Source organism: Pistacia vera, unplaced genomic scaffold (assembly GCF_008641045.1).
Source record: "Pistacia vera cultivar Batoury unplaced genomic scaffold, PisVer_v2 Contig257, whole genome shotgun sequence".
Classification (NCBI taxonomy): Eukaryota; Viridiplantae; Streptophyta; class Magnoliopsida; order Sapindales; family Anacardiaceae; genus Pistacia; species Pistacia vera.
Genome location: NW_022196065.1, coordinates 69512 through 82870, shown reverse-complemented (window position 1 = coordinate 82870; position 13359 = coordinate 69512). Strand labels below are relative to the sequence as shown.

Sequence of the window (13359 nt, the reverse complement as noted above, 5' to 3'; positions counted from 1 at the left end):
TAGGAAAATTAGTACTTGACACACAATCCTCATGGGAACAATACTTTACTCATCATTCTATTACTTGTTGCGACTAGTGCACTTGCTACACATTGCATGTTGTAAAATCAATGCATCAATAACCATATGTGGTACATAACTTTATGAATGAACTTCTAAATGTTCATTCAAGATCAGCAAACAAAATTAAAACATGTATTGCCATTCTCCAAACCTTATGTATACAACTAAATAAAAGAAGACAAATATGAAGTTAATGAAGTCTTTCAAATCAATAAAATGCGATACAAACATAAAGGGTATCTTAATCACATAGAAACTACATAATAAAACTAAGCCACATTTGCTCAACATGTCCCTTATGAGCAATAGGTGGTAAACCGTTTGTCAACGGTTTAGTAATCATCAATCTAGCACTGATGTGCTTAATAACCACTTTGTTTGCTTTGACATTTTCTCAAATCACAAGATACTTAATGTCGATGTGCTTATACGACTTCCCCTTTTACTATTCTTGGCCAAAAACACTGCAACAGAATTATAGTAGTAGTAAATCCTCAATGGCTTGGAAATTGTATCAACAACTCCAAGCCCTGAAATAAAACTCCTTAACCATATAGCATGCGATGTTGCTTCAAAACATGATACAAACTCTGCTTCAGTGGTAGAAGTAGTAACTGAAGATTGTTTTGCACTTCTCTACGAAATGGCCCTTTTTGCTAATAAGAAGTCATATCTCGATGTCGACTTTCTCAAGTTAAGGCAACCAACAAAGTCATAATCTAAATATCTAATCATTTCTAGATGATCAGGTTGATTGTATGTAAGCTTGTAGTCCTTAGTTCCCTGAAGGTATCGCATGACTTTCTTTGCAACTCTCCTGGTCTAAACTTCGGTTACTTTGATATTTGCCCAACATTCCAATTGCATATGTAATGTCAGGTCTTGTGTAAACCTGAGCATATATTAAACTCCCAATGGCAGAAGCATAAGGAATGTTCTTCATTTTTTCTCTTTCTAAATTATTTCTTGGGCTTTGTTCCAAATTGAATTTGTCACCTTTGACAATAGGTGCAACACTAGATGATCAGTCCTTCATACGAAATCTCTCTAAAACTTTATTGATATAGACTTGTTGAGACAATCCTAATGTTCCCCAAGATCTGTGTCTCTCAATCTTCCTATGACCTATGAAGCTTCGCCCATATTTCATTTAGAACGCTCATAATTCATTTTGAGGAATCATAATTGGGTTAAGTTTATAAGATAAACTTACTCCCACTATTCTCCATGTATATACAGTGGTTATATGTATATTTTACTCTAGTAGCCAAGAACCTCTAGCCTTCACTAGAGATCCATGACTCAACTCTTGGCTTGGAACTAGCGAGAAAGTCAAGCGAGAAAGTCAAGAGCCAGACTAAGCCCAACTCAACTGATTGAACCAATGCAATCATCTCTACTTGGGTTACAAGCTCACATTACTAGTCATATACCATATATATGACTCCTTAAATACCTGAAATTACTTTCGATATTAAAAATTCAAAGTAACATCGTTTCAAATATAACTTACACCATAAAAATATTTTTATAGGTTGCAAACCAACACAAGTGAAACCACGTTTCATATTATAAAATACATTTACAACAACATGAGAATTGACAATATGTAGTTCCGTATGACTCAAAACATCATAGTCTTTAGAGGTCAAGATTGGTATTTTGTGTAAAATTCTTGGTTATAGGAGTCCTTTTTCATTTTTAGCTCTCTCAAAAGAATTTTTTTTTTTTTTTTTTTTTTTTTTTTTTTTTTTTATAACAAAACAACAAGATTATAGAATTAAAAAGGTTCTAAAGGAAATTCTTTAATCGTTTAAAGAAAGGGATAAAAAAGCTTACCCTTTAATACTCTCATGTTTGAAGGCAATAACAAAATTCTTTAGCAAAACTGAAATCAATAACAAATTTGAAAATGCAATTTTGACACACTATAAAAATTGCATTCCTTTAATAAAACAAAAATCACTTATAAGAAAAATCATAAGATCATAAATAAATTATTTCGGAAACTAAACAAAATTCTTTTAAATAAAAGCATTTCCAAAGTAGATCAAAATTTATGATGTTTGCCTTCTTATTCAATTGAGAATCGGCATCTAATAATGAAAGCAATGGGAGTTTATATAGTGTTTGGCTACCCATTATAGCAAATAAAACTCAGCTATCACATTACCACATGTTACATAATAAGCTGGAAAACAATATAATGAAAGCAGCTCATAGTTACCTTAAGAGATTGGTCTAGAGGTCAAAGAAGTTTATTCTCTTTCTTAAGTTTTTTTGTTCTAATTTTGTGACCACTTACTATAATAATATATAGCTTACTCGATCTTTTGAGTTTCTATAATATTTAATAGAATTCAAAAATTAGTTAAAATGCGAACAGATTGACCAGACTCCTTGATTATTTAAAAAAAAAAAAAAACCACCTCATAGTTACCTGAAGTCTCTTCACAACAAAAGCATTTTTTTTTTAAATTCTTTCCATCTTAATTCAAAGTAGGCAAATTAAAGGAATTTTCCCCGTAGCTTCGGCATTGAGCTCAAACTCAAAAGAATACATTTAAGTAGTGCACGTGTGCACTGGACTAGCATGCACGTGTACCCCACACGAAGTGCTCAACTGCACACCGTTTGATCTTACGTGTCAATATGAAATCATGCAACTCACCACATCATTCCATGTGCCACACACAATTATTCCTCAACCTAACAACAATCTCTATACATAGAAAACCAACACAAAACTTCTCTTCAATCAACCAAACTCAAAAACACAACCAAATGTCTCCACTTTCCTCCACCAATCCCCCGCTGTGGGAGGTCCTCAACCTCCTTGCTCACCACCTTGACCCCAAAGCACTGGCCATAGCTTCTTGCATCTCCAAGTCTTGGATCATTTCCTTCTCCTCCAACCAAATTTGGCAACCCATATGCACCACTCATTACCCTTCTCTCTCTAACCTCAACTCTGTCACTTATTAATCCCCTATCACCGCATCTATGCAGTCACCTACTCCGCCACCCAACGCCGCCAAAAACCCCCTTCTAGACCTCACCTTTTCCTCCACAACTTCATCTTCGCCATCAACTTATGTACCAATAATAATGTCCCGCTTGTGACCATTGCAAAGCCTATGAATGAACTGTGTGCTGACGCCAATGGCATGTTCAAGTTTGATGTTAATGTTGACGATTGTGAAGGTTTAGAGATGGCTGAGTTATCAGAAGAGGTGAAAATCGCTTGGAATGTGGTGTTAAAGGGGTGGGGCGGTGCTTTTATGATGATGGATTACGAAAGGAAGTTAAGTTTTATTCCAGGAGCTGAAGGGTGGTTCTCGGAGGAGCTACCATAGCCGGGGTGTTGTTCGAGTGATGTGGCAAGTGGGATGGTAGCAGCTATGAAGTTAGGGATTTTTCGCAGAAGAGGAAATGGTAGGAAAGTAAGGGTTGAGAATGTGAGCATGGGAACGTTGAGTATTATGAATTGGAGATATGTTAATGTTGATGACGGACTTAGATACTTGCAACATTTTCTTTTGCCAACCAGCGAGTGTTGGTGTCATGGTGTGTAAAATATTTTTGTTTATCACTTAATGAAAATTTTGTGCCACAGTTGAAGAAGGTCTTTTATTGAAGATATAATTAGTTCCATAGTACGCTTCAGTCAGCTCAGCACACATTATTTTTTAAGAAATGACTTAGGCCATCTTTGGACCGTTTGCGCCTTTCAAGCCAACGTTTTATTCTATTATCCTTAGTCACCTGATTGAATTTTACTGTATATATTTAGCCTTGATTTTCTTTCTTTCAAATCATAATAACCTGTCCTATTTAACTATTAAACACATTTCCTACCCATAACTTTCTTTTAAGAGGAATTAATCTACATTTTTGAATGTGAAATGTGTGTGGCTTCGAGATTTGTATAAGACTTTGTGAGGATGTTCGAAGGAACGGGTTGGGGGTTGTTGTGTGGAAAAAAGAAGGATGTTGGGTGATATCCATGCTTCCTAAATTTCTATAAGTAAATGTTTAATTGATCCAAAAATAATAATAATAATAATAAATAAAAAAAGCAATTCAATAAGGAAGTATGAAAAGGGTATAGATTCAATTGCCACTACAAGAAAACTGGCATTCTGCGTCTAGCAAAATTAGACGCAGAAGTCACATTTAGACGCTAAGCCATTTTTAGCGTCTAAATTTGGTTGTCGCACCCCCTTAGTTGTAGTAGGCTGGTCGCAGATTCATAGCGCGTCTATATTGTGGTTTAGACGCAAAAAGTTTTTTTTTGCGACTAGCAAAATAGTCGGTAAATGCTGGTCAAAATAGTCCCCCAACTTAGACACTAAAAGTTCAAGGGTAATTTGGTAAAATTGTATAGCGACTAATCAATTAGTTGCAAAATGTCAGTTTTAGTGTCTAATAATTTGTCGCGAATCCCACACAAATTAGATGCCAAAGGTGTAAGGGTAATTTCATAAAAGACTTTCGCAACTATTTTATTAGTTGATGAATGTATCTTTTTGTGACCAAAATTTAGTGGCTAATTGTAACTCTTTTAGACGTTGAATGTAGAATCCAAACGGTTTTCGCGACTATTTTATTAGTGGCCGAATGTATCTTTTGGTGACCAAAATTTAGTAGTTAATTATAGTCATTTTAGACGTTGAATGTGGAATCCAATAAGTTTTTGTGACTACTTTATTAGTGGCCGAATTTATCTTTTAGTGACAAAAATTTAGTGGTTAATTGTAATCATTTTAGACGCTGAATGTGAAATCTGAAATGTTATCGCGACTATTTTTTAGATGTTGAATATGGAAACAATTATACTAAATTACTTTTTGCTACTAAAACATTAGTTGCAGAATGTGTTTTTTTAGAGCATTTCATATTGACCTCCAGCGGAATGCAACTATGCTAAATGACTTTTTGCTACTAAAACATTAGTTGCAGAATGTTTTTTTTTTTTAGAGCATTTCGTATTGACCTACATTATACATTCAACATGAACAAAATAATGGACACAATATTAAAATCTGATCACTAAATCAAAAATCATATTTTCATACATATATATATAGTCCATACATGGATTTTTATGCATGATGAGCAATAAAAATCCAAAATGCACTATCACATGTGCATAACCCAAAAGAACAACATGCACCCACATTTTCCTTTTTCTACCTATCTATCTGTGCATAACTAACAAAAAAATGCCCACCCCATGTACACCATCTAACACATATATGCAAACAATCCTAAAAAGATGGTTCTACCCCCATGTCAAAATATCTATTGTCCATACAACACAAAAATAACCATCAATACCGTTAGCACGTCAAGTGTCACCAGTTCCGGTATTTGAAATAGCTGTAGTTGATGAGGACGAGTCTTCATCAGTTCGAGAAGGCAAGTGCTGTCGAGTTGGAGCTTTATCAGATTTCTCTAGTTCAAGGGCTATAGTTAGCTGCTTCATCATCTCTAACAGGACCAATTGTTGGTGTTCAAGGCTTTTTATTTTCTCTTTTTGTTGATCAAATAAGATTAGCTGGTCCTCCAACTGTTTAATCTTCTATCCATTGTGACCTTCTAGGTTCACAAACAAAACATAAATTCAGTATCATAAATATGTTCTATCACAAAGACAATACTCAACCCAATTAAACCACATTCATCCATGCAAAGAATATAGTACTAGTGATAATGTAAATGGGTCTAAACGATCAATAAATTAATTAAATATCAATTTACGTAACTTATACCTTTTTGTTATGGTTGTAGTAGCTGTGGTGCCCGCAGTCTTCTTAGCCTCGGTCTTCAAGTCAACTTTAAGATCCTCAAAAACCTTTTACAACAAAATAATTAGGTTATAATTTTATAATTTATCAAGAATATGTCATTTTCCTTATATGAAAAGAAATACCACACTCTAAATTATTAATGTAGGAGGTCTCTCTTTGGTACCTAATTAAATACATACAAAAAATGTCAACTCTCCGTAGAAGTCAATGGAGACAAAGATGGCTATGGAGGCAAGCAATGAAAAAGAAAAAGAATATGCAATTGGCTGATTAATTAAAGAGATTAGTTAAGAATTACAAGGAGTTTAACAAGTAACACCATGATTTAGACATTATAAAGAGTCTTAAATGATATAATCAGACTTGTAGAATGGCAGGAAAAAGCAAGCTTTACAACTTTAATTATTTTTTCGTTGAGCATGCCTTATCCTCACAATCTTATAGATATTAAAAATAAATTATATAATTAATAACCAAACTTTGTTATCTTCACTTTTTATAAGAAAATTATTAAAAATTAAGAATTGTTGTAACTGATGATTCATCAAATTACACTACTAATTAAAGCCTTCTATTATTTTTGCTTGCCCAAAAGCACTTAACAAATTTTTACTTACCCAAAAGCACTTAATAAATGTATATGTGTAGTTCTCAGCTTGGAAACAATATTTAATTTTAGAAGAAATTAAAGGTATTAGATATAGCTAACTTATACCAGGACTTACTTCAAAGTTAACTAAGCAAAAAGCATTAACATCTCATAATGAGCAGGCATTAAAAATGCAGATATTCCCTTTCAACCAGAAGCCCCACCTCATCATTATTATATACTACCTAATTAATGTTTGCTTTCACTCAAAGCATGGTTAACTGACCTGCACTTTTTATGATAAAATATCCACCAAGTTCCTGTTAGTTGAAGAATAACATTTGAATTCATTATTCAAAAAATGATACTTAGCAACCAGGTCAGAAGGTGAGGGTAGAGTGAAGCCAAACCCTTTGGCAAACACGACTGGTCCTTGAGGTTTGGCCTAAGTAACACTGGGAGTTGGGTCTGGTAAAATTTTCAAGTGACATACCTCAGCAATGAAATTTTCAATTTTCCTACGGCTAATGTATATTTTTCAATGAGTTATATCATCAAATCCAAAACCATAACCAATGCAATACTCAATAACTAGAGTAAGCCAGCAATTTAGATGAATTATCGGGTTTCTACTCTTGACTCCCTTCCCCTTCACAGTATCTTCATACAAGCTGAAGTACAATTGAAAGTTTGAAACAACCATTCACCTTCATTACCAGTTTCAAAACATTACATATAGATAAAACAAAACATTTCATACAACATTTATTTCCTATATTCTCCTAAAACTTCATAAAATCCAAGGTAAAATTGATTAAAGTTCTCCTCATATAAATCATATAGCCTAAAGTATAATATACTTTGAATGTAGGTTATCAGTGACCTAGATATTTAAAATTCTGCAGCCACTAAAGAAAATTAATATAGTATTTGCACTATCAGAAATTCATAGAAGAAAGCATATAAGTTGGTAAGCAAAAGGAATATGTTCACCTTAATATCCAGTACTCAGAATGTAAACGAGAAACAAAGGAAATCATGAGGAACCAATGACCTCAATTGTACATTTGGCTGGTTGTACCATGGCAGATCTGAATGTGGTGACCACTCTGGGCAGCATGAATTTCCAAGCACTCACTATTGAAGTACAAAGATAACAAATTTTTAAGATACGGGTCAAAACCGTGAACTGCAAAATGAATTAAGAGTCTCTGTGTATTTTTAAGTACAACTTACCTGCAACCATAAACAGGAATAACATGCAACAGTTGTGCAAGGCCTTTGTTCAAACTTTTCCAGGCATCTAATACTTCATAAGCAATAGGGACCAATTGAAGAATAAATATTCCATTCTCTAGAGGCTTAAGGGGCTTCTCTATAGCCATTTCTGCAAGTTTTTTGTCCTTCCTTGAAGCCAGCATCATCTTCTCTATTGGAATGGGAAAAGGCTTCTTCTTTCTCTTAGGTAGTACAGGTGGAAGATCCACATTTTGGGGATTTCTTGTTTCTTTATAGTTTGATAATGTCCAGATCTCTGGCTAGTAGCTAGCACGTAGGAATATCCGACAACTTGTTGACTCAACTTTCTGAGGCTGCCCAAGCCCAAACTGCATGAAGAATGAAATTGAAGTATGAGTTTCTAAAACAATTATCCATAAAGAATGTCATCAAGGACAAAACATAAACTTACAAATTCACGGTAGGTGCATAAAATTTTCTCATGCAAATATTCATAAATTTAACTAGCATTGTTTTCCATACAAAAATACAGAGATAGGCAAATCATTTTATACATCACATATTAACAGATTTACTTCCAACATAATATATGATTAAAATAAAAAACCAATAGAACATAATCAAGAGAACATAACCTGCAACCATAGAATGTATGAGCTAGTAGCTGAGAGTTGAGGCCTCAACTCCATGGCACTGTGCTGAACACCTGCGAAGTGAAGCAATGTCAAAAATTATTTTACATAATAATGACACTTGTTTTTAGCTCATTTTGATAATCTAGCTTACACCAAGACTTTTAAAGTAGAAATACCATTTGCAAAGTAGCACCTGATGATTGTTTTATTTTTCATAAGGGTGCTAAAATTTTCATTTACACCAAGTATAATATGTGTGATACTATCTTTGCCCCAAATGAAAATACACTTTCATTGCCATCATCCCCTTATAATCCTCGATAACAAAATAAAAAGAAAGTAACTAGCTTACCCTTTTGAGATGGATTCCATGCAGAAGGCAGAGTTGGTGGTGTCCGGAGCATTTGTTTCCAAGAGTATCTGAATTGCCTCACACTTCCTTGAATAAAAACTAAATGGTGCAAATGTAAAGTCAGAATGAAAAAATTGAAGCAAGGCTTTGTAATTAATGATGTGGGTTTTTCATGAGGCGGAGGTGATGAAGCATAACACTTAATTTTGAACCCCAATAATTAAAATTCAGCATTAAAATTTGATTAGAACATCAAACTAACCTGAGCACGGCCACTTAAATAAGTACTCATGTTTCCACTTTTAACTCATTCTTTGACTCATTTCCTCAAGCAAATGGTGAGTACAATGCAAAATAAAAAATACTGCCACCTAATCTTCATTCTATTCAGTACATTATGAAATGGAAAATCTACGGTAGCCATGAAAGAACAAAAACATGAAGCACGTAACATGATTTAATACACTTCTGTTATCTGATTACTGTAATTAACAGCATACCCATCTCACGCCATTCATGAAACTCACATGAAAACCTTGATTAATTAATAAATATTGGCATTATAAGCTAGATGCTATCAACAAATTGAACTCAAGTGAACATAGATATCTATCCACAAATCCCAAATTCTGTAACTCTAGATCCTGCTTCTTTCATCTTTATACACTTAGTCGCCAACAAGTACAACACCCAAAACTGAAATTAGCTATAATCCAAACCATATCAACGCAATCAATTGAGTTTAATTCAACGAATAATATATCAGCTCTAAAAGCAGTATGAATTACCTTAGAAACAACATGAAAGTGTCAGCAACAGTTCAAAGCCTCCCTAGCCACAGAGCCTCCAATCTTTTTTAAACCACTCTGCAACGCCAAATGGAACCTTCAATAGTGACTCTAAAACCCTCGATTCTCTCCCTCAACTCCAACAATGGGGCCTGATCCGTAGATGGCCGCGTGACATCGACGAGCTGGTGTTCAAGTTAACGAAATCAGCACAGTCCCGGTCAATTAAATAATAAGTTCATGCGAGGGAAGTAAATGAGATGTAGCTTAGATCGGAGTGTCTCGAAGGGAACAAAATTTCGGAGCTCAAGATATAGGATTCGAGGTCAAAGGTTGGGGAGAGAAAGATATTGGATTTAAACCAAAGAGTGAGCGTCAAGGATCGAAGAAGAGGTTAGTGGGGATCTAGGCGGTGGAGCAGTTGCGATTGAATCACATTTCTGATTGTGGGGTGTTTCTTTGATAACAAGTTTTTTCTCCTAATTAATCAAGACTTTGTATTTGCATTGGAATGAAGATTTTAGAGTGCAATGTAACGCAATGTTAAGAAAGAACGAACGCTTCTGACGTCGTCGTTTAATAAAGAACATTGTGTAGAGCGTTTAGGGTCAGAAGCCGCCGTGAAAGATTGAGAACAGATGAGGTTCGATGGACGACAGTCAGAACTGACAAGACAAGGGAGAAGTCCAGATTTTAGGGAAAAAATGGAGAAGAAGATGCGAACGGAGTGATCATTAGGGTTTAGGGTAAAATTAGTTTGGGGCTTTTGGATAATTGGGTATATGTAAAACATTTATTTGGCCCTCAATGAATGAAAAGTGACAAGGTAGACCCTAAAATATTCATTGACCCCTAAACAAAAAAAATGAGACAAAATCAACCTGCTGTATATACTTTGGGGCCTTGTAATTACTGTCCAAATATGGATATTTTGAAATATAATTCTATTATGGAAATAAGGGAATTTCGCAACTAAAAATTTAGTCAGTAAAGAATTAGTGTTAGTTGCCCATAATTGAGGTCCGGCGGGAACAAATAATTTTGGGGGGAATATGAATTTTTTAAGTTAAATTAGCAACTAAATCAAATTTAGTTGCTGTATATACTTTGGGGCCCTTGTAATTACTATCCAAATATGGGATATTTTGGTAATTTCATTTTTCTATAACTAATCATAATAGTTACTAATAAATCCCTAATTATTCGCAACTAATTTAGCAACTAAATTAGTAGTTGTAAAAAATTGTTTTTTGTAACAAAAAATGTAGATGTAAAAAGCCATATTTTAGATGCAAATTATGAAATTTTGGAGGGAAAAATCACCCGGAAAAAATTGCAAATAAATTTATTAGTCACTAAAGCAAACGGTTCTGTGACTAACAAAATAGTCGCAAAAAATTAACTTTAGATGCCAAATGTTGGAACATGTGGGCCCCAAAATTTTAATCCTCTTTGCTCGACTAATGTCAATTTAGTTGGTAAATGTAGCCTTTTTGCAACTAATTCTGGTTAGTTGCTAAAAAATTGGTTGCAAAATGTCAATTTTCTTGTAGTGTGCGGTTGGGGAGAGTGATACAATAAAAATAAAAAAAATAAAAAAAATAAAAAAAATAAAAAAAAACAAAGGGTTTCAGGTTTGAGAGAGTAAGTTGTTTATGAAATGTAAGATTATTCCTCTTAATTGCTTGAATCCCTTATGTTCTTTCATAACCCAATACCTTAGCCTAACGTTACAAGCTTAATGAAGTCTTAACAATCTAAAGTTGTGTGTCGCTCTACATTAGTGGAGAGTGATCTGAAAAATAGGCCTATGGAGTTGTCTTTTTAATGTTTTCTGTTTCATGAGATCAATAATGTTGTTTTCTTTTGGAGATTGCTATGAAACCACCTCTAAGGCTGGGATTAATAGTCCGTGGATTTACTGTGATGGAGAGTTAAGAATGAAGGTGAAATTGATTTTTAGGGTGTTCTTGGATGTGGTTGATCATTGCTTATTCTTGTTTTAAATGTGCATGCAATTTATAAGACATATTTATTGATGTCTCTAGGAAACCCATGTTTGGTATACATGTGTGTTAGGAATTTGTAGGATGTTTGTGGCCAACATCGCTGAAAACCCTCATGAGATTATAACTCGTCCACTAGGGGGACCTAGGGTTTAAAGGCTTATTGCATATACTAAATGCAATCGTGTCAACCAGCGGAAGTGGTTTAGTTAGGATAGATTAGTTAGGATTATATTTTATCGCTTTCATTGCTAGGGACTAGCAATAAGTTGGTCAGGGGTTGTGTTGAGTGGTGAAAATACGGATTTATTTTTATGATTTGGGGGTGAATTGTAAGGAATTCAAGGTTTAACGCATTATTTAGGATGAGTTTCCTTACTTGTTTTATTATCTTCCAGAATCATAGGTTTTGTTGTGTTTTCTGGTATTTAGGTGCAAAAAGATGGATTATTCATGCTTGTGTTAGTGTTCGGACATCTTGGACCCATTGAGTGTGGATAAATCAAGGCAAGCAGAAAAAGAGTGAAATTCTGCAACTACGTTGTAGCACGCTTTTCTAAGCGCGGTGTGAAGATGACAAAATTGATATTGTGCCCCAGTGAAGAATCATCGCTCTACGGCAAAAAGTTGATGAATTCCAAATTGCACCGCGGTGTAATTCATTCATGCCATGGCGTGATAGGGTTCTTATTGAAAGAAAAATCACTTGGAGCTGCAATGCAGCGCAAATCGTGATATTTGGAAAAACTCCGCATTTTCAACCCTAATTTTGGTGACCAGTATTTACAATTTTGCCATTTTTCCTAAAAACTATATAAAGGAAACTTTAGTACAATTTTCATAATTATTAATTTATATAAAACACTTGTTAAACTTTTGAGTCTTGGAAGAGAGTGATTGATTGTGTAAAGCTAAACCTGGATCATCTTGAGTGGATTTTGCACCCAAATGTGTAAGGGTGAGTAGAAAAACGAAGATAAAGTAGGAAGCTTCCAAAAATGAATTTCTTCTATTCAGATTAAGAATGGAGTTTTTACAGCTTCTAATGTATGAATACAGAGAAAGAGTAAAGTTGCTCTTTAAGAAGACGAGCAACTAATCTTAACAAGAAGAAAGACTATTAACACTAAAGCTACAACGTTTAACATAAAAGCAAGCTACACCTTATTGATTCAACAAATGATAGATTGACCCTTAATCTTTAATATATTAACATTCCCCCTTAAACTGGAGTAGGTAACTTTCCAATTTAATATATCAACATTCCCCCTTAAACTGGAATAGGTAACTTTCCAGTTTAGCTTTTACAAGCAGGACATTTTAAAATTCTCACTCTGAATCAGTTTAGTTGTTCATTCTGAATTAGTTCAGCTGTAGCAATATCTTGCACACATTTTTCAGTCGGAAAAGAAAAATCTTGCAGATTTCATTTTGAATCAGTTCAGTTGTAGCAATCTCTTGCATTCCTGAAAGTAGTTTTGTCGTGCTTCTTTTTGCTTTTTGATTACTTCAATTAATTACACTTTGTAATCATACACCAATCAGTTACACTTTAGTTCAATTATTACACTTGTCTTAACTTCAGTTCAGCTGCCATGTGATCTTAAACTTCAAACTTAGTACATTCAGTTCTTCTATGCCTCAAGTCAGTAGCACGAACACAAATATAGTACCTCAAAATTTTGAATTTACTTCATGCAATACTGCTACACCTCAGTTCATCAGTGACAAAAAAGGAAAAATGCAGTACACAAAAATGTTTCCAGTTCACAGGATACTTCGAGCAGTAGAGTGCAGAGCAATCATAAGAAATTTCCAGCAATAGAATGAAGAGCATACAGAAAATATTTCCAACAACATAATGCAAAGCAATC

At 34.2% G+C, this 13359-nt stretch overlaps 1 long non-coding RNA gene and 1 pseudogene across 1 annotated transcript; one reads left to right on the top strand and one right to left on the bottom strand.

The window, feature by feature from the left end:
- The first annotated feature begins 2847 nt into the window (after positions 1-2847).
- LOC116132628 lies at positions 2848-3638 on the top strand (annotated as a pseudogene).
- Positions 3639-5242: 1604 nt separating this feature from the next.
- Positions 5243-7766, bottom strand: LOC116132641. Its single transcript, XR_004128438.1, has 4 exons — positions 7702-7766; positions 7459-7602; positions 5838-5920; positions 5243-5664 (listed from the first exon to the last, which is right to left on the bottom strand). It is a non-coding gene; the product is annotated as an uncharacterized LOC116132641 (long non-coding RNA).
- Positions 7767-13359: the final 5593 nt, after the last annotated feature.